We start from the raw sequence: 21,834 nt of genomic DNA, 5'->3' as shown, positions 1-21,834 counted from the left end.
GAATTCTTTCAAAATATGATATAAAGAGTATCTGCTGTCCACCCTCCAAAATTGGGACCATGCTAGGGAGTGTGAAGGACGACCTGGAACTACATAAACCAGGCATTTACAACATCCCGTGCCAGTGTGGAAAGTCATACATTGGCCAGACAACCAGGATGGTGGACGTCAGGTGCAAAGAACACCAGAGGCACACCAGACTCGGACAGGCAACAAAATCTGCCATAGCGGAGCACTGTCTGGAGCTCGGCCACTCAATGGACTACAACAACACCAAAATTGTGACACAGACGCCAAGATTTTGGGACAGTGTCATAAAGGAGGCCATCGAGATCAAGGTCACAGACAACCTAATAAACCGAGATAGCGGTTACCAGCTCAACTCGGCGTTGAGTCCGGCTCTGGAGCTTATCAGGGCTCAACGAAATGAACTAACAAACTCCTCAAGAAGTAGTAACACTGCAGGAGTAGCGCCAGGTGGGTGCGGACTGTGAACACAACTCCCGACGCAGGACGGACCTCTGACAGCCGGCACGACCCCAGATGATGGACGAGCCGAGTACGGACGACCGTGAGAGCACCAGGGAAGTGCCAACTCCTCAGGATCAGCGCCAGGCGGGCGCGGACCGCGAATGGAGCCCCCAACAAAGGACAGGCCTCAAAGAGCTGCCACAGATGGAGACCAAGTCGGGCGCGGACGTTCGAGGGAGCACCGGGGAAGAAACAACACCTTACAAGCAGCGCCAGGCGGGCGCGGACCGCGAACAGAGCCCCCGACGCGAGACGGGCCTCAGAAAGCTGCCACAACTGCAGATGGTGGACTAGGCGGGCGCGGACGTCGGTCGGAGCACCAGGGAAGTGCCAACACCTCAGGAGCAGCGCCAAGCAGGCGCGGACCACGAAGGGAACGCCACATGCGGATCCGGCCCAGACAACTGCCACAACCACAGATGGTCGACGAGCCAGGCGCGGACGTCCATGGGAGCACCAGGGAGGGGTAAAAACCTCAGCAGCAGCACCTGGCGGGCGCGGACCGCGAACGGAACGCCCGACACAGGGCAGGCCTCAGAGAGATGCCACAGATGGCGCCCAAATCGGGCGCGGACGTCCTAAGGAACACCGGGGAATAGGCAACACATTACAAGCAGCGCCAGGCGGGCGCGGACGGCAAAGAGAGCACCCAGCGCCCTCTGGGCATAAATATTGGATAAGATCCTCCAACACAGCAGTCTCAGGTAGCACCTGAAGAAGGCAACGAGTTACGTGGCCGAAATATTGTGCCAGAGCGACACAAACATCCAGCAGTAGACCCGATTATTCCACATGTCAAGATATCGCCGGGAAAGCCTGAAAAGTTACAGCTTGTGGTCAATTCTCCCTTACGTAGAGGAATGCGGATACTTCTATCATACACTATATGTTCATAATCATAGTGCTTACTGAAATACTAATAAAGTAAATGCACGCTTCGGTGATATGCCATGCATATTATAATATTCTTAATGTTGAGAGTTTGTTGTTATTAAGGTTCTTAAATCAGCTGCATGACATAAGTAATTCTCAAATTATCTATTAACTATAAAATGCCATACTTTTATTAAGTATAATTTCTTGAACATTATATTATAGTTCTGGTCGACATAGTGATGTATTATTATTATTAGTGTTGTTATCATTATCATTATTACAGGGCTATTCAAAAATAAGGAACAGATTTCAGCCATTTATTGCTTCCAAACTACAAGAGACACAAGCACGATTCCAAATTCCTGGGAAGGAAAAAGCTGAAATTTTTACGCATTCAATGTGAGCACCGTTGTTACAAATATCAAAACGGTGGCTCATTTCCTGCCTCACAAGAAGCAGCTGGTCCCTCGTAATCGAATTCACAGCTTCAACAATGCAATGTCGCAGATTTTCAAGAGTGTAAGCCGTATCGGAGATAAAAACATGGTATTTTAGGTAACCGTGCAGATGAAGGTGACAATGTGTTTGCCGGAACAGCCTCTTCAGCATGTTGAATGAGGCCCCCGGGTACACATATTGAGTGCACCTTCTCTTCCTTCCCACTCCTTGCTGCCATTCTTCTTAGGGGTACCATCATTCGCCATACATGCGAACTGCCAATGAGTAAGAGCTCCTGTTCTTCTGTGTTTGCCTCCTCTTCACACAGGACACAGCATATTTCCCAACAGCAGAAGTGGGTCTCACTGGCTAAATCTCAGTTTCAGTGAAAGACAGCGGCTCTAACTTGTTGCAGGATAGATATAACATCCTACAGGGTGACAATTATTGAGCTATTTGAAAGAAAAACGTAACTTAATTACAAACTACACCGTGCACACACTTTATTCAATATGTAAAAGTCACTACAGATATTCCAATTTAGGTTACTGCATGTTAGATACGCCTACCACCATTGGCGATGATGTGGCGCAGACAAATAGCGAAATTCTGCATGACCCGATGAGTTGTCGAAACATTAATGCTGTCGACAATCTCCTGAAAGGCTGTTTTCAGCTCAGCAATGGTTTTGGGGTTATTGCTGTTCACCATATCTTTAATATAGCTCCACAAAAAGGAATCGCATGTTTACAGATCCGGTGAATATGCAACCAGTCAAGGCCCATACCAGTGCCCTCTAGGTACTGCGGAGCCAGAATACGATCCCGAAAGTGTTCCTCCACGACATCAAACACTCTCCTGCTTCGCTGGGGTTGAGGTCCGTCTTCCATGAACCACAACTTGTCGAAATGAGGGACATTTTGAATAATGAGCATGAAAATTATCTTCCAAAACCTTCAGTGCCTTTTGTAGTCACCGTGCCATCAAGGAAAATCGCACCGATTATTCCGTGACTTGAATTGCACACCTCACAGTCACCCATTGAGGATGAAGGGACTTCCCGATCGCGATTCGGATTCTCAGTCCCCTAAATGAGCAACTGCCAAACCCATCCAAATAAAAGTGGGCTTAGTCGCTAAAGCAAACCATGTTCACATCGAAGTCCTGTTCGTGAAGTCTGTGGCCTGTAGTGCTGGCCAAACAAAACCGCTGTTCCATGGTCCTGGGGCTTATGGGTTTTAATTTTGTATGGAAAGAGATGCAGGTCTTCAACAACAATTAGTCGCAATGCCTCCCGATTGATTCTGATCTGTTGTGCACCTCGTCTGGTCGATTCTTGGGGATGGATGAAACACAGTGCATGTCTTCTCGATGTTTTCATGGGTTTTCACCCTTTTTAGACGACCGACACTGCCGACACTGTCATCACGAATACTATCCGTTCCCTCAAACATGCGAATCAAATATATGATCGTTAGAATACTTTGTGTGGTTGTCTTCAGATTGAACTCGAACGCAAACTTCCTTCGAGAAGCAGTTGAACTGTTATTGCACGCATAGTAGGCTATCACAACAGTTCAACGCTTAGGCATGCTGTACCATGGTCGAAGGGTAGCGTCTTTGATTCATAATCAAACGTCTTCAGTCAAGGGTTCGAATCCCGCCGCTACTTAAATATTAATTAATAATCAGCATTGGGGGCCGAAGACTTTCGGCATAAGAAGACAGCCTCATTCTGCCAACAGCGTTTTCAGAGAGGGTGGAGGAACGGACAGAGGTTCAGGGCACACTCTTGTCCGGGGGGTGGAAGGCGGAATTTGCAATGATCAACGGCATGAGGATGCAGAAGGCAATGGAAACCACTGCATTAAAGACACGTAAAGTGTATCCACAGGACACGTGGCCTGTAATTGAAGAAGTGTCATGATGATCTCTCCATTGGCAAAAGATTCCGGAATAGTCCCCCATTCGGATCTCCGGGAGGGGACTGCCAAGGGGGAGGTTACCATGAGAAAAACACTGAATAATCAACGAAATAATAACATTCCACGTGTCGGGGCGTGGAATGTCAGAAGCTTGAACGTGGTAGGGAAACTAGAAAATCTGAAAAGGAAGATGCAAAGGCTCAATATAGATACAGTAAGGGGTCAGTAAAGTGAAGTGGAAAGGAGATACAGATTTCTGGTCAGATGAGTATAGGGTAATATCAACAGCACCAGAAAATGGTATAACGGGAGTAGGATTCGTTGTGAATAGGAAGGTAGGGCAGAGAGTGTGTTACTGTGAACAGTTCAGTGACAGGGTTTTTCTTATTAGAACCAATAGCAAACTAACACCCACAACGATAGATCTGGTATACATGCCGACGTCCCAAGCTGAAGATGAAGAGATACAGAAAGTGTATGAGGATATTGAAAGGGTAATACACTATCTAAAGGGGGGCGAAAATCTAATAGTCATGGGATACTGGAATGCAGTTGTGGGGGAAGGAGTAGAAGAAAGGGTTACTGGAGCATATGGGCTTGGGACAAGGAATGAGAGAGGAGAAAGACTAATTGAGTTCTGTAACAAGTTTCAGCTAGTAATAGCGAATACACTCTTCAAGAATCACAAGAGGAGAAGGCATACTTGGAAAAGGTCGGGTGATCCGGCACTATTTCAGTTATATAACATCATAGTCAGACAGAGATTCCGAAATCAGATACTGGATTGTAAGGTGTAACCAGGAGTAGATATAGACCCACAGCACAAGTTAGCAGTGATGAAGAGTGGGCTGAAGCTTAAGACATTAGTCAGGAAGAATCAATACGCAAAGAAGAGGCACATGGAAGTACTAAGGAATGACGAGATACGGTTGAAGTTCTCTAAGGCTATAGATACAGCAATAAGGACTAGCTCAGTAGGCAGTACAGTGGAAGAGGAATGGACATCTCTAAAAAGGACCATCATAGAAATTGGGAAGGAAAACATTGGTACAAAGAAGGTAGCTGCGCAGAAACCATGGGTAACAGAAGAAATACTTCAATTGATGGATGAAAGGAGGAAGTACAAAAATGTTCCGGGAAACTCAGGAGTACAGAAATACAAGTCACTGACGAATGAAATAAATAGGAAGTGTAGGGAAGTTAAGACGAAATGGCTGCAGGAAAAATATGAAGGCATCGAAAAAGAAATGATTGTCGGAAGGACAGACTCAGCATACAGAAAAGCCAAAACAACCTTCAGTGACATTAGAAGCAAGGGTGATAACATTGAGAGTGCAAAGGGAATTCCACTGTTAAATGCAGAGGAGAGAGCGGATATGTGGAAAGAATACATTGAAAGCCTGTATGACGGGGAAGATTTGTGTGATGTGATGGAAAAAGAAACAAGAGTCGATTTATAAGAGATAGGGGATCCAGTGTTAGAATTTAAAAGAGCTTTGGAGGACTTCAGGTAAAATAAGGCAGAAGGAATGGATAACATTCTATTAGAATTTCTAAAATCATTGAGGAAAGTGGCAACAACACGACTATTCAAGTTGTTGTGTGTAATGTATGAGTCTGGCGACATACCATCTGACTTTCGGAAAAGCATCGTCCACACAATTCCGAAGACGGCAAGAGCTGACTAGTGCGAGAATTAACGCACAATGAGATTAACAGCTCATGCATCCAAGTTGCTTACAAGAATAAGGTACAGAAGAATGGAAAAGAAAATTGAGGATGCTCTGGATGATTAGTTTGGCTTTAGGAAAGGTAAAGACACGGAAGAGGCCATTCTGACATTGCGGTTAATAATTGAAGCAAGACTAAAGAAAAGTCAAAACACGTTCATACGATTTGTCGACCCGGAAAAACCGTTCGACAATGTAAAATGGTGCAAGATGTTCGAAATTCTGAAAAAAGTAGGGTAAGCTATACGGAGAGACGGGTCATATATAATACTTACAACAGCCAAGAGGGAATAATAAGAGAGAACGACGAAGAACGAATTGCTCGTCTTAAAAAGGGTGTAAGACAAGGATGTAGCCTTTCGCCCCTACTGTTAAATCTGTAAAGCGAGATGGCAATGATGGAAATAAAAGAAAGGTTCGGGAGTGGAATTAAAATTCAAGGTGAAAGGATATCAATGATATGATTCGCTGATGACATTGCTATCTTGAGTGAAAGTGAAGAAGAATTACATGATCTGCTGAACGGAATGAACATTCTAATGACTACAGAGTATGGATTGAGAATTATTCGAAGAAAGACGGAGGTAATGAGAAGCAGTAGAAAAGATAACAGCGAGAAACTCAGCATCAGGATCGATGGTCACGAAGTAGATAAAGTTAAGGAATTCTGTTACCTAGGCAGTAAAATAACCAGTGACGGACGGTGCACTTTTTACAAGGGCGCCATTACAAGACACACAGAATATTTCGGCCTAACAGTATGCACCTGCAGTTTCCAAGTAGTTCCGACATGTTCTAACGGCAATGTATTTCCTGTACTGCGGCAAATATTATGAAATGACGGATGACACAGCGATTGGATCACCACTATCTCAGGGAGTGCACCTTTAAGGAGCACGTTCTGAAATCTGCGGCGTTACGTCCATCTTGCTTCCCAAGGGGCGTTGATGACATCTTCACGGTGAAAATACTCTGCAACAGTTCGTCCATCACATGAACTGGACCCACCCCTACATTAAATTTGCCATGGAGATGGAGAAGGAAGGCAAGGTACTGTTCACAGATGTTTTAGTAGAGCGGAAGGCAGGGGGCGAGCTTGGACATTCAGTATACAGTAAACCGACGCACACTGATCGATACTTGAACACTCTTTCTTTTCTGCAACCCTGTACATAAGACAGTGGTCCTGAACATGTTCGTACATAGAGCAAAAGTCATTTCTGACGACGATCACCTACAGTGCGAATTGCAGAACTTGAGACATTTGTTCAGAGAGAATGGTTATAGCAAGAGAGACATTACAAACGCTTTCACATGCCACCGAAGAAGGACGCCTTGTAAATTAACAGAAGAGACCATGCCGGCTGCTTTCCTGCCATACGGGGGCAGTAAGTAGCAAGTTAGGATGTGTGCTGCAGGGACATGGACCAGTGTTCCGGCCTGCCCCAAGATAGAAGAAATGCTGCACCCTGTTAGACGACATAACACTTCGTGTGCTCGGTGTTTATGGTATCCCTTGCGAGTGCGGCAGCGTCTAATAGGTCAGACAATTTGCACAGTTACAGAGCCTTGTACCGACCACAAGCGAAATATTAAACAAAGAAAGCTTGACAAGGCGGCCATAGCTGAGAACTGCGGGGAAAACGGACACAAAATACAATTTGAAAACACAACAGTCTTGGATCATGCGTCAGCATATTTGGTTCCGCTACAAAAGAGGCGGCTGAGATTAGAATGAACAGCAACAACTTTAACAGAGACCAGTGCTATACACTTCGTAGTGCGCGGGAGTGGGCTTTGGATGTTGGAGAATACTCAGTATTGTAGAACACTCAGTATAATGTCGTTTATTATAACTGAACTACGCTTCTCGAACAATCACGATATATAGACAAAAACAAATAACTTGTAGACGTCCATTCATCAAGAGCATCAGTGAGGTCCGTCGGAGCTGGTCCTAGCTCGGCGAGGAACTGGCTGTACTGCTGCTGCGCTGGCCTTATAAAGCCGGCGGAGGACGGCTGAGTACTCCAACTTTCCCTGTATCTGTGAGGCGAGCTCTGCAGAAAAAGGTTCGCATTAGTCTCTAGCAAGTTCTGTTTGTTTTGAAGAATTGTTTGAGAAGGCTGCGCCTCCAAGTGCTTATGTATGTTATATGGTACACAGAGGTGTCTTGAGTGTAGTCTGCCGGGCAGGGGCCATCTGTGGCAGACGTAGCAGATGTCGAAAGGAAGCAACGGCGGATGCTTAACGCTTGTAGGGAGGCGGGAGCGGCAGTTTCAAACGTAGCGCCGGCCCTTCGAGCCGCCTGACGTCACTCGGTCAGGCGGCGGGCCGCAACTGCAGTGAGGTGCCCGACTCATCACCGCGCACGTGTCGTTTCGGCTCTCACTGATTGGGCCAGAGACAGCAGTGATTCCTATATAAGCGGAAAACTGTGGCAGTTCCGACAGTCAGTGGTTTTTATACCTAATGACAATTTATTCTTATAAATATATCTTTTCCCACGTTGGTATATAATGAAATTATGGAACGAGTACTTCTTAACGAGGGTGGAGTATCCGAACTATCTAAAATGTACAAATAAAATTTACAATTGACGATAAGGTACGAGGTTTACGCGTCACTAGCAAATATTCTAAAATATACAGTATAAAACGATACACATGAGTATTGACACAATCAATCTGAAATTATAAGAAAACGACACGAACAGTAAAATGTTAGAGTTTAGAGCTTCGAATCGCACCTTTCTGGTTCCCCATGGTCTGACACTAAGGAAAATTCAATGCGTGGCTTATACAAGTAAATAATCGTGCGGATTGCAGATTTTTTTTCCAATTAAATGACTCTGTGACAACTTCTACACTGGCCTGCCGACGATGAACATAGCAGCGTCAGTTTATCTCAGTCAAAACTGCGAAAATTGTGCAACACCATCAAAGCACGTCTTACGGCAGCTAACCAATCAACAGTTGACTCAAGTGCTGTTAGTAACTCGATGCTAATCCCTTAGGTTAATGATTTTCCCATCTTTCCTGTGTTAAATACGTTTCAATAGCGCTTTTAGATCACTTCCGATATTTTGCAAATGTAATTTACTCAGTCTAACCGAGATTTCCTTTGTGAACTCGGACACGTGGCACCTGACAATCTTCTGAATGTCTCACACCCATATCAGTATTCCTCCTTTATGAAACAAATTTCAGAAAGTATTTCAACTGCCATTTGATATGTTGCGAGCTGAATTCCTCTCATTTACTCAGCACCTTCATCAACCTGGCCACGTGACGATCAGTGACAGTAGTGAGATGACACACATTTGTTTTTGGGTGGTATCTGTCTCTAGCGAAACATAATTTTTCTTCCTTTACCCCGATATGTTTTGCTGAACTTACAGCATCATCAGCGGATTTTTATTTCCCTTCTATTATCAACAGGAAAAACCCTGTTCGCTACATGTACCCGTGCAAATGCGAGTTTTTGAGAAGGTGTTAACAAAGTTGAAAACAGAGTTTTTCCGTTTTTTATACGTTAAATTACAGTTGTTTTCCTTTCACAGTTTCATGTTTACAACAATACAGAAGTTAATGTAGGTAAGTTATTTACATCGAAAATTTACAACTAGGGATGTTAATATAGTTTCACTCTCATTCTTTTACTGAAATCCTCAACATCTCCTGTCCTTAACGATTCTGAGTATTAATTACTTGCCGGCAGGAGTGGCCGAGCGGTTAAAGGCGCTACAGTCTGGCACCGCACGACGGCTACGGTCGCAGGTTCGAATCCTGCCTCGGGCATGGATGTGTGTGATGCCCTTAGGTTAGTTAGGTTTAAGTAGTTCTAAGTTCTAGGGGACTTACGACCACAGCAGTTGAGTCCCATAGTGCTCAGAGCCATTTTATTAATTACTTTCCAGTCGCCAACTTCCCATTTTCATGAGTCAAGGCCACGAATCAAAACTAACTCTGATGTGGACATCCTGCGTAATCGGTGACTCATAACACAGTCTTGCTATAAATAACATCTTCTGCCCCACCCCCACACCCCCCACCGTCCACCTTGTAAGTTCTCGGAGGTGAATTCTGACAAACTTCTTTTCAAAAAAATAAATAAATAAATAAAATAAAATAAAAAAATAAAAATAGATAGTTGCTCATATTCAGTCTATTATTTGTTACAACTGATTCTACCATAGTTTTGTCAATAGGACCTAAAATACAAGAATCTATGTCATGAAGATTTTGTCTTGCAATTTGTAGCGTTCGAGGATTAAAGACTTTTCCCAAGTACTTATTTGTTTTACGTAGTCACAGCATTCGAGACTTCTTGCAACGACTCTTTTGTATCCCGTTGTGTGAGTGACGCATACTGCAAGACAAGAAATGTACCCAGATAATCAAGAAAAATAGGACTTTATTACTGACAGAGAGAATACACAATGACGTTAGGTTCTGCACAGCTTCTAAATAAACGCAACTCAAAGATCGCAGTGATCTGATGAGAAACTGGACTACTCGATAACCGTTCTTGAATGTACAATTTGAGTACAGCGTCTGTCACAGTAAGGAAGCGATACTGTAGATAAAAAGTACGTATCTGCTACACTATCGATTCTTGCTTCCGACTGGCATATCGTATTCTATGGCTGATGGAGCTCACTGAGCGTCGATGTCGAACTCATGAATTATTAACTAGAAGTCGCAAACTCGCAGAGTGATTGGCGGGCTGCTGAGTGGTGTCTTATATAGCCGTCCGGCGGAGGAATACTGCGAAGTCGTACTTGTGTCGCGGAGGCGAGCTAGTGCCGCCAGCAGCAGCGCTGTAACCGGCAGATGTGGCGCCAACAGATACCGCAGCGGCTGCCGCTGGAGTTACGAGGTGTGGTTTTAGTTGTAGGTCCCTTTGACGGGCGGCAACCCGAGGCTCTTTTCTGTACGAAAGTTGCTGTATCGTTAGGTGCCAGACGTGGATACCACAGTCCGCTTCCTACGAAGGAGATAGCGATGCAATCCCGTTGTGTGATTGGCGAATTTGATAACCAAGGGTGCAGCAGCTGTATTGAAAGCAACACTCGTGATGTTATCACTATACAGCAATGCCCAAGGTATGTTCTATTGTACATCAAGTGATCATGTTTGTGATCGTAGCCCGCATCTCGTGGTCGTGCGGTAGCGTTCTCGCTTCCCACGCCCGGGTTCCCGGGTTCGATTCCCGGCGGGGTCAGGGATTTTCCCTGCCTCGTGGTGGCTGGGTGATGTGTGCTGTCCTTAGGTTGGTTAGGTTTAAGTAGTTCTAAGTTCTAGGGGACTTATGACCACAGCAGTTGAGTCCCATAGTGCTCAGAGCCATTTGAACCATTTTTTTGTGATCGTAGTTAACAACAACAGTAACAGCCCAACTGCCAACAGCAAACAGTTGGATAGGCCAGCTGGGCACTGCATACCTGTACCATTACATTCGATGTCATGTGTAGGCACTTTGTGGTCGCGAAGTGCTGCGCTATATGTAGCTCCTGACAGTGTCTTCTCAAAGCTAGAGAAGTATGTACAACAGGGCTGCGTCCGACAGATGTTTATCAGTAAGTTGGGCTACAATGGCAGCAGTCGTGGTATCAAAACCCTTAATTAAGGCACACTGACTACCGAGCAGCACGATGATGGTTCAAATAGAATGGTCCAATATGCTATCAAAAGACTGTCTTTCCCTTTATCCTAATTTCATACAACGCATGTGAATCGCGCCAAAGGGTCGCATTTAAGTTGTTAATTTTTATTTTTAGATGAGCGGTTTCATTCATCTAAAGAGGTCAACATGGGACCTACACTCCTTGATGACAGAAGAAATCGCGGGCGTGGAACAGGTCCGTCAGTGTTGGTGTGTCATCTAAAAATAAAATTAACAACTTAAATGCGACCAAGACTGTGTTTATTAAATAAATTGTAATACTCGTATCAATGGATCGCTGTTTTTCTTGGAATAATGTTCCAAAAATTTTTAGAATGATAATCGATGTATTGACGAAAATTGCATTTCCGCCATTTTGGAGAAATGTAGTGAATGTCTTGTGCAATTGCAAAACGAGTTCTGCCTTGAATTTCATTCTGCAGCAAGCTGCTTAGTGCTCAGTGCTTATAACGATGTGATGCATAATGGTTCCATCAGGAAATACGAGAAACGCGAAGCTTGGAACGCATACTTCGTAAGTATGACCTCCGACATGCAAATAAAATGTTAAATAATCATAACAACACACTAAATGATGCCAAAATATCGTTATGCGAGCAACGCAGGCAATTGTACAATCAAGAATACGGGGCCCAACATAACAAGAACTACGGTGGACGTCAATTTCAAACTTTGTGAATGGTAAATTTTTCCGCGCGAACGTAAGACGTCAGTATCGTTCCTGGTACATCTCCTGCTGCAGTTTGTGTTCCCGATCTAGTGACTTCGTCAGAATGACCGACGGGTATGGTTTGGGAGAGAGGGGTGACTCACGTCGGAGCATGCAGAGAAACAGCCGCAAGTGTGCCATTGCCTTTATTATATGGCACACAGCGGGACTTCTGCTGATCCCGATGACGGCGCCGCATGGTGTGCACGCATGGCTCAGCGCCATTGCCAATGAAAGAATCTGCTGCGTCGACGTCTGGCCGCCCAGCCTTGTAGACTTAGCTCTCCAACTCATTCCACGGCTAACTGTCTGCCGTGTATGTTGGCTGCGTCAGTAGCCCGGGCACAGCTGGCTTCTTCCTAAAGAGCAACTCTTGGACCCCACGTAGAGCGCCGAAGGGAAACAGCCGAACGTCGTCGTTTTACTGAGCCGTAGCAGCTCCGGCCATCCGCCTAGGGCAGCTCAGTCAGTGACCATAGACAGTTCTGCACCCTTTCGCGCCCTGGTCCCACCCCGTCACAATTATGGCGCTACAGTGCAGAGAAGGTTGGTGGTAGTTGCAACGGGCCGGTTGGCTGCAAATATCCCACCAGAAGATCGTTGTGGTTGGCCTGCGACTTAAGCAGTCGTCATTCTCTATACTTCGAGACGCGGACAGAATGGTGACACGACTGGCCCCCTGTGAACCTCCGGACTCGCTTATTTATACATTCATTCCCTAGATCGCTGGCGTAGTTCCTCTGGAGGGGACAAGTGGAGTGCTCTTTCATAATTATAACGTCAGCTTACCTCACCCCGCTTTGGCCCCGACACACACGTCACTAGGGGCATTTGTAACTGCAGCGTATTGTTCTTCACAGTTGTATACATTGCCCGCCAGGCCGTGTCTTCTCGCCTGCGAGCCGTATCAGGAACGTGCCGCACAGAAATGATTGCTAAGTATCAACATTGCCCTCGCTTGCCAACCGATGTGATAACTGGTCCCTTAAGTACTACCTTCCCTCGAGCCCTGCGCGAAATTTGCAGGAATACCCAAATCCGCGCCTGTATTTATTCGTGGCGCAGCATACCTTCTCCCTTCCAAGAAGTTTCGTCCCGAATCTTTAACATCATGTTCCCTATCAACTGCCTTAACTCTAACCATTTACATATTGAGAACAATCTTCCGAATTCACCATACAGGATTTCCGCACACACTTCCATGTGCCCCTTTCATATCGTTATACACGAATTAAGACCTTAAAACTAATAGCTTCCCCCACCAGTACCGGTCAACCATTCTACTGGTAATTGGTTTGTGGACAAATCCACAGCCTGTGCCCTCTTGCGTCTTACCCAGAAATATAGTACACAAAATCCTGCTAGAGACATGCCACAGCTGGTGGCCGATACGATCACCACTAATACTTCGTGCTTTTGTTCTTCCCGGAAATGGTGTACATGCTGCTACATTTGTTCCATCGAAATTCCCCCCACCTCTGACGGGACTCTATTAATCAGCCCAAGGACTGCAAAAGCTATGGTTTGGGTGAGTCGTTTAAATACATTTAATTTTGCACGGGTAGTAGCCTCGGTGAGCCTTCTGGACAATGCAACATATTCCGCGTCAACATCATAACGGTTGAGCCTGTAAGCGTAGCCCTCGAAGACGAAAATCCGTTCTGAATACCTCACAAGTCGGGCAGTTAATGATCATTCCACTTTTCCGAAACTCGAGTTTCTTCAAACCTATCGGTCTACCTACATCGTAGCAATTCAACCATACAGTTTCTGGCGTTAATACAGAGTATAATCAATGTGGACCCATCCTCTGAAAGTACGTTTGTGACGGCAGAAGCTTCTTCACACAAATCGTCCCATTTACTTTCCCCGGAAACAAGCCCGCTTCACATCTCCACATACCAGTATGTACTAGCCCATCCAGAACTTTGTACGCACCATTCCAACTCTCCCCGTGACATTGACAAGTGAGCCTGCCTGTCCTTTGACACCAGCAGTATTTCCCGTGTTCTCACCTGCACCCGCCCAATAGTCCCCATTTCACTGGATATGGGTGAATGCTGTAACAGTGAAACTCCGAGTTTCTCCGCGCAGCAGGTACACCAGTCGCTATATCCACCCCGGCTCCATCTGTTTCCATCTCCGTCCAAACTAAATGGAAAAACAGTGCCAGATCCTCTTCGGACACTTTGCCTATATGCTGCACTAGGAACTGCTTTTTCGCCAGCCGCAATCCTTCCATGAATTCCCTCAGTGTAACCAATACGGGACTAAGACGCCCGTTCACCGTATAAAACAGGGCCTCCTATAATATCGCCATTTCAGTCCTAGGATCTCCAAGTTGGGCCGCGCCAGGTTAGCAGAGAGCGCTGCTTCCTGGACTCGGGTAGACACGCCGGCCCCGGATCGGATCAGCCCGGCGGATTAACGACGAGGGCCGGTGTGCTAGCCAGTCTGGATGTGGCTTTTAGGCTGTTTTCCACATCCCCCTATGTAAATACCGAGCTCGTCCCCACGTCCCGCCTCAGTTACACGTCTCGCAGGTATATGAAACTATTTCATGGTTTACACTAGAGGCAGACAGTTGGGGTACACTAATTCCGTCCCAGGGTGTGGCGGCAGGGTACACTAATTCCGTGCCAGGATGTGGCGGCAAGGATAGGCATCCAGCCACCCCCTAAAATAAATCTAACTTAACCATGCCGATCCTGCGCAACATGCGAGACAAAGGCAACAACGAAAGAAAAAGAAGATCTCCAAGTTGGTCCGCTTGTCCACTCAGCAACCTCGCTACATTCAGTTCGTTGTCCAACGCACTCAGTTGTTTCTGAATTTTCACCAAAACTCTATTCAGCATCTTCTTAGTTTGGCTAGCACATCAGGTTAGATCTGCTGCTAATTCTTGTAGCAGTCTCGCGTTATTCAACACCCCTTGTTTTAAGTTCGGCAACTGCGCTATATGCCACTCCTTCACAGAACCTGCCAACAACTGTGCTATTTAGCTCCTGCACTTCCTCTTCGCATCTTATTCCGAATATTGTCTTTAAAAATTTTCCTCCAGGATTTAGCCTGTTCCTCTTCCGACGACTCCTAGCCTAAGGAACTACATCTATCAACTGTGATAGCTGCGCCGTTAATTTACTGTAAGTGAACTGAAACTCCTAGTACTCACCCTTTATCTCCCTAAATAATATATTCCCCTGTGCCTACTTATACAATTCGTAAAAGGCATCCACTAACCTACTCACCTGATTCCTAACCTCCTCCGCCGGCCAGAGTGGCCGAGCGGTTCTACGCGCTTCAGTCTGGAACGCGCGACCGCTACGGTCGCAGGTTCGAATCCTGCCTCGGGCATGGATGTGTGTGATGTGCTTAGGTTAGTTAGGTTTAAGTAGTTCTAAGTTCTAGGGGACTGATGACATCAGATATTAAGTCCCATAGTGCTCAGAGTCATTTGAGCCAACCTAACCTCCTCGCAGATCTCCACTGTCGTTTTAGTGTCAATTTATGACTAATAAGCCACACATCCGGTTATCTCGAGAACATCACACTCGATTCTAGAGGCTGAACAACTGTTATCTGCCTTGCCTCGCCCTTGGAGACGTTCAGCAACAGCAGACCCATCCTCGTTCCCCTGGATGTCCTTACGTATTCGCAACCTGTAGAACAAAATTACTCTATCACCTCCCTCCTCCTTTCGAGAACGCACAATCCACAAAAAAAACAATATCAGTAATAACGACATGAAAACTAACAACTTCCTAAGAAAACAACAAATATCCCTATGGAAATAAAAATACATACTCTCTTATATCCTATACCAAAAAAAGCAACAAATTACAATTATGCAACTTACCCACTCGACCTTAACCTATACGACACACCATGCAGCGTAAGATGCTCATCAATTGCAGGTTCCTTTTTTTACCCTCTGTAACTTTCACCTTCTGGGTAGTTGCAGATAACTGTGATATAACCTCTACCATTCCTTTAACAGGTTTTATGCGGCTGACGTCTATTACCGACGTTTTTGTGGGCAACTGTGTCTTCACATTGACCAGTGGGGTCATTTCCACGACCTGGTGTAGTCCGTGGTATTTTTTAAAAACTTTCTTCGTTTTCTCCTTTGACGTATAGGGACTAGTGACCATTACCCACTGCTCACGCGGTATTGCGGAAATTTGCCCATGCGTCTGTTCGGTTGCTCCTGGCGTTTTATGCCTTCGTGTTTGCCTTTTGTACATTCCTCCAAACTACTCTAATTCTTCTGACAAACTTCCTCACAGATTCACCATCCGGTCCAAATCTAGGTATCAAAACGTCAAAGTGGATGGCATCTTCCTGCTGTACACCACCTGAAATAGCGCTAAGCCCGTTGCAATATGAACCTTCGAATTATAGGCAAACTGTATATAAGGTAAGTAGGCGTCCTAGTCGTCGTGCCTGGAACCTACGTAATAGATCAACACTTTCGCAACTGTCTTGTGCACGCGTTCGGTTCTCCCATTGTTCTGAGGACGAAACAGACTTGTCCGCCACTTCCATATACACAACATGCGGCGTAGTTGTTTCATTAAATCCGAGACAAAATTAGTGCCCTGGTCCTTAATTATGATCTCAGGTACCCGAGACTTTAATGTCCAGTAGTCTACTAACTCCTTCCGTTGGTCCTGCATCGGTACCATTGCCAAAAATCGACAAAAATGATCGATGATCCTCAGAATGTACCTATGTCCTTTAGGTGCTTTATCAAATGACCCGAGGATATCCAACCTTAACACAGAAAATGGACTGGACGTCTCTAGTAACGATTGTAACGTTATTTTCAGGTGTGTAATGTCAGCCCTCTGCGCGCCCGGCACACAGTCCTTAACATACTGCTCCACGTCACGCTTCCTGTTCCTCCACCTAAACTGCTTTGCTACGTCTGCCCATCGCACATTGCATTCCATGACTTGACAACATATGGTTGTGAGCCTGCTGCAAAACTTCTTTCCGGAAACCCTCTGAAACCACTACGGCTGGTCCACACCTCGTCTTTGTACACAACAAAGCCTTGTGCGTAACGAAATGTGGCTGCAACTTAAATGCCTGGTGCTCTTTATTCCTTATCTTGCCCGCTGCCACTCGTCAACTGTCTTTCCTAGCGTACTTATCATCGCTACCCTGCGGCTTAACGAATCTGCATTTGCGTGCAATCTACCTTTTAACTTTTAACAGTTTTCCTAATAGATATAAGATACGTGAAATGTTTTATTGTTACAGCCAACGACCAATAGGAGCTTAACAGATCGTGGCGTATAGACACAATGGCAGGTTACAGTTAGTATTCTGCCATTTATTCATTTGCAACTTCCTACATGGTCCCCGAGATTAACTGCCGATCATCACGAAGCGTTTTGAAAACTTGAATGCAAGCGCGGAACTTTAAATGATCTGGCCACAGTCTGCAAGCTACGATTCCATTTCGCCCGTAAATAACAGATACCAGCCCCGCAAAATTGGTGATGGTATTAAAAGATGTAATCTTTTCTAAATTTCACAGCATTTTTTTAGAACTCAATTGGGCCGCTAACAAAAATGCATCCGTCATCAACAATGGTAGCCTGCTCCAGTTAATTTTAACAGTTTTCTTTGCAGTGATTAATTTCGGTTTCTACTTAGAACAAAATTTTAGTAATCTTGTGTGAGCAGACGCGTCAATGTACTCATATGTGCCCAACGATATATTAGGAAGAGACCTGACAGTTTAAGTTGGCTTGGCGGCTGCTTCGCGCGTCTGCCGAAACCAGTCACGTAACTCGATTTTGTGCGCGTCTACATGGCAATGCCTCCGTGTTGCCGCAGCTCTATTGACGACTATTGTTTTCTGTGAAAATTTCGCCCCGGCGTCTAGCCAACATCCTTTTGTTATTCATAGTTGAAAGCTGGCAACAGCGCTGCCAATTGTCAGGGTTCCGCTTTCACCGTTGCCGTTAAGTTCAAACTAGTCGACAATGGCGAATAAACATATTATTCAAACAGTCACTTGAGCCATGACTTCTTTTAATCGATGTTTGATGGCTGTGACTCAAGAATAAAGAAAAATATGATAGCGTTGTTAACATCGTGAAGTGATGTAGGGTCAACGCCGTTGCCTCTCGTTTCAGAGGAAAGAAACTTCGAATGTAAGTCTCCAAAATACAAAATCGCAGTCAGCACTTTTCAGAAGAGCACGATAAAAGTTACCAACTAGTAAATAGGTCATGACATGAGAAATGAGAATACATCAGGCGTTCGGTTGAACTTTAAACAAAGAAAACATTCGACATAAAAAACGCTATCCTCTCGATGCTCTTATCTTTGGTGTGTCTGCAAAAAGTACAGAGCGATCCACCGAGGTCAGGTCAATGAGCACAGCGAGATAAAAGTACGCTTTACACGCCACGCAAATCACGATATCACAGCCACCGGAGAACATTAGCTCTCATGCGACCTTTAAATATTTTATTGGATTTCCGGTTATCATTTTCGGTCAGACTACTTGTAGCTGGCGCACACAAATGCGTGCTCCGGAACAATCGCGGCTCCCGCTGATAGAATGTAAATACCGCGCATTCGACTTCGAAGCAACTGTCACGCACCCTGCTCTGACAGTAAAAAGCGAGCACTGACCTCCCCACATGCATATGGGGGTGGGGGGGGGGGGAGGCGGCAGCGTGGGCGATTATGACTAACTCCACTGCTGGCGGAATTTGATTCTGCCTTTTCCGATGCAAACGATAGATAATACAACGTAGCTGCCCAACTGCTATTCAGCAGCCCATTCAGCGTCCTTTCTTCTGCCCACTTCCTGCAGTACGTGGCTTCCAGTGGACCAAAGACCTCCTTTTACGTTTTTGCTAACGAAGAAAATAAAGTTTTTTTCTGCAGATCGGTTTACTGTCACTGAAAATAAAAAAAAATCGCCTTTAAAATTTCTACGCTTTTGCTTGTGTTCGAACAAATTCTGGAAACATTTTCACCGTAGTGATGATGATATCTCAAAACTTTTTCTGGAAAGCGACAACAGCTACATGAGGTGATGAAAATCGCAGCCCACAGACGTTTTCAGTGACGTAAACGAGAAAAATGAAATCGTCGGCGGATAGATCACGTGAATATGCGCAATGAGACTTTATGTCGATCTTTCTTCCCAAAAACTCAACGGCTGGACTTGCTGTTGAAAACCTGCCCTCATTTATCTAAATTAATAAACGGCTAATCCCGGGGATAACCATATAATCCGACTTGCAGGCTGTCTATCTAACGGGTTCCAGGGGCAAAAAATATTGCGTTTTCATTATTTCGTAAATTATTGACAGTATTTGAAAACTGAAAACGCTCGACAAGAACTCTCTACATCTGCATCTATATGGTTACTCTTCACAATCAAGTGCCTGGCAGAGGGTTCATCGAAACTATTTCAACCTATTTCTCTACCAGTCCATTCTCGAACAGCGTGCGGGAAAAACGAACACTTAAATCTTTCCTTGCTATTTCTAATTCCTCTTATTTTATGTTGGTCATTTCTCCCTACACCGGTAGGAGAAAGTTGGTGATTGAAATTTCGTGAGAAGATCCTGTCGCAACGAAAAACACCCTTCATTTAATGATTGACACCCCAATCGGCATATCGTATCCGTGACACCCTCTCCACTATTTCGCGATAATACAAAACGAGGAGCCCTTCTGTGAGTCTTTGTCGGTGTCTTCCGTCAGTCCTATCTAATGTAGATCCTATAGAGCGCAGCAGTGCTTCAGAAGAGGTCAGGCAAGCGCAGTGTAAGCAGCCTCTTCAGTACATCTGTTGCATTTTCTAAGTGTTCTGCCAATATATCGCAGTCTTTGGTTCGTTGTCCCCACAACGTTACCTATGTGACAGTTCCAACTTAAGTTGTTTGTAATCGTAATCCCTAAATACTGATCCGCATTCACAGGCTTTAAATTTATGTGATTTATTGTGTAACCGAAATTTAATGGATTCCTTTTAGCACTCTTCATACTTTCCATTACTTAGAATAAATTGCCACTTTCTGTACCATGCTGACATTTTGATTAACTGATTTTGAAATTGATTTTGATCACCTGATTACTTTACAAGACGATAAATATAACATTATCTGCAAACAATCCAAGAGGGCTGTTCAGATAGTCTCCCAATCGTTTTTATAGATTAGAAAGAACAGAGGACCTATAACACTTCCTTGGTCAATGCTAGATGTTACTCCCATTTTACTTGATGACTTTCCGCCAGTTACTTTCAACTGTGGCCTTGATGCCAGGAAATCATGAATCCAGTAGCTCAACTGAGACGACACTCAATTAGGCACCCAATTTGATTAGAAGTCGCTTATGAGGAACGGTGTCGAAAGCCTTCTGGTAGTCTAAAAATGTGTAATCAGTTTGAGGTTCCCTGTCAGAAGCACTTATTACTTCGTGAAAATATAGAGATAGTTGTGTTTCACAAGAACAACATTTTCTAAATCCGTGTTACCTATTTCTCAATAAATCGTTTTCTTCGAAGTAATTCATCATGTCTGAACACGCTATATGTTTCAGTTCCAAAACGCTATTGTAAATCGAAGTTAGTGATATGGGTCTGCAGTTCAGTGGATTACTGGTATTTCTTTTCTTTGGTATTGGCGTGACCTGTGCAGCTTTCCAGATTTTAGGTATGCATCTCTCAACGAACGAGCTACTGCTTATGATTGACAAGTACGGAGCTACTATCGGCATTCTCTGAAAGGAACTCAACTGGTATACAATCTGAATCGGAGGCCTTGCCTTTATTAAGTAATTTAAACTGCTTCGCCGCTCCGGTGATATCTGCTTCTAAGTTAGCTCATATTGGCAGTTGTTATTGATTGGAATTCTGGAATTTTTACTTCGTCTTATTTGGTGAAGAAATTTCGGAAAACCGCTTCCAGCGACTCTGCTTTAGTAGCACAACCATTGGTGACAGTAAAGGTACTGATTACAGCTGGTGTACTTTACATATAACCAGAATCTCTCTGGGTTTTCTGCCAGATTGCGAGACACAGTTTCATAGTGGAAACTATTCAAAGCATCTCGCACTGAAGGTCGCCCAAATTTTCGAACTTCTATAAACCGTGCAGATATTGCGTTATTTTATATTTCGCATATACACACATCAACGAGTTTTGCATCACCTCAGTTCTGAGAGTTCCGGAAGCTGTACAAGAAAACTGGAGTAGAGATCAACATGAACATCATTTCCGCCCATTTTATTGCTCATGAAAACCACACATTGCATGTTGTACTACAACACAGCGAGAACTTCAGAGGTGGTAGCGCAGATTGCTGTACATACCTGTATCTTTGCCGGCCGTTGTGGCCGTGCAGTTCTAGGCGCTTCAGTCCGGAACCGCGCGACCGCCACGGTCGCAGGTGCGAATCCTGCCTCGGGCATGGATGCGTGTGATGTCCTTAGGTTAGTTAGGTTTAAGTAGTTCTAAGTTCTAGGGGACTGATGACTTCAGAAGTTCAGTCCCATAGTGCTCAGAGCCATTTTTTGATGTCATTATCCTGAAGAAACTCATTCACAAGAAATGCACGACTGGGGCGGGAATTGTCGTCCATGAAGACGAATGCCTCGCCAATATGCCGCCGATATGGTTGCGCCTTCCATGACCACCAGCGGCGTACGTTGGCCCCACCCCGAAGCAGCAGGGAACCTCCACCTTGTTGCACTCGCTGGACACTGTGTCTAAGGCGTCCAGCCTGACCAGACTGTCGCCAAACACGTCTCCGACGATTGTCTGGTTGAAGGCGTATACGACATTCATCTGTGAAGAGAACGTGATGCCAATCCTGAGCGGTCCATTCGGCATGTTGTTGGGCCCATCCGTACCGCGCTGCATGGTGCCGTGGTTGCAAAGATGAACCTGGAGAGATG

The 21,834-nt window shown here is 45.0% G+C and overlaps 1 protein-coding gene across 1 annotated transcript in view; it reads right to left on the bottom strand.

The window, feature by feature from the left end:
- LOC124557027 (sodium channel protein Nach-like) overlaps positions 1-21,834 on the bottom strand; it is a 220,649-nt gene that overhangs the window by 3,836 nt on the left and 194,979 nt on the right. The gene's annotated exons all lie outside the window — the stretch shown is intronic.

The sequence above is a fragment of the Schistocerca americana genome, chromosome 1, assembly GCF_021461395.2.
Source record: "Schistocerca americana isolate TAMUIC-IGC-003095 chromosome 1, iqSchAmer2.1, whole genome shotgun sequence".
Lineage (NCBI taxonomy): Eukaryota > Metazoa > Arthropoda > Insecta > Orthoptera > Acrididae > Schistocerca > Schistocerca americana.
Note: the sequence above shows the minus strand (reverse complement) of the source record. Positions and strands in the feature narration are given on the sequence as shown.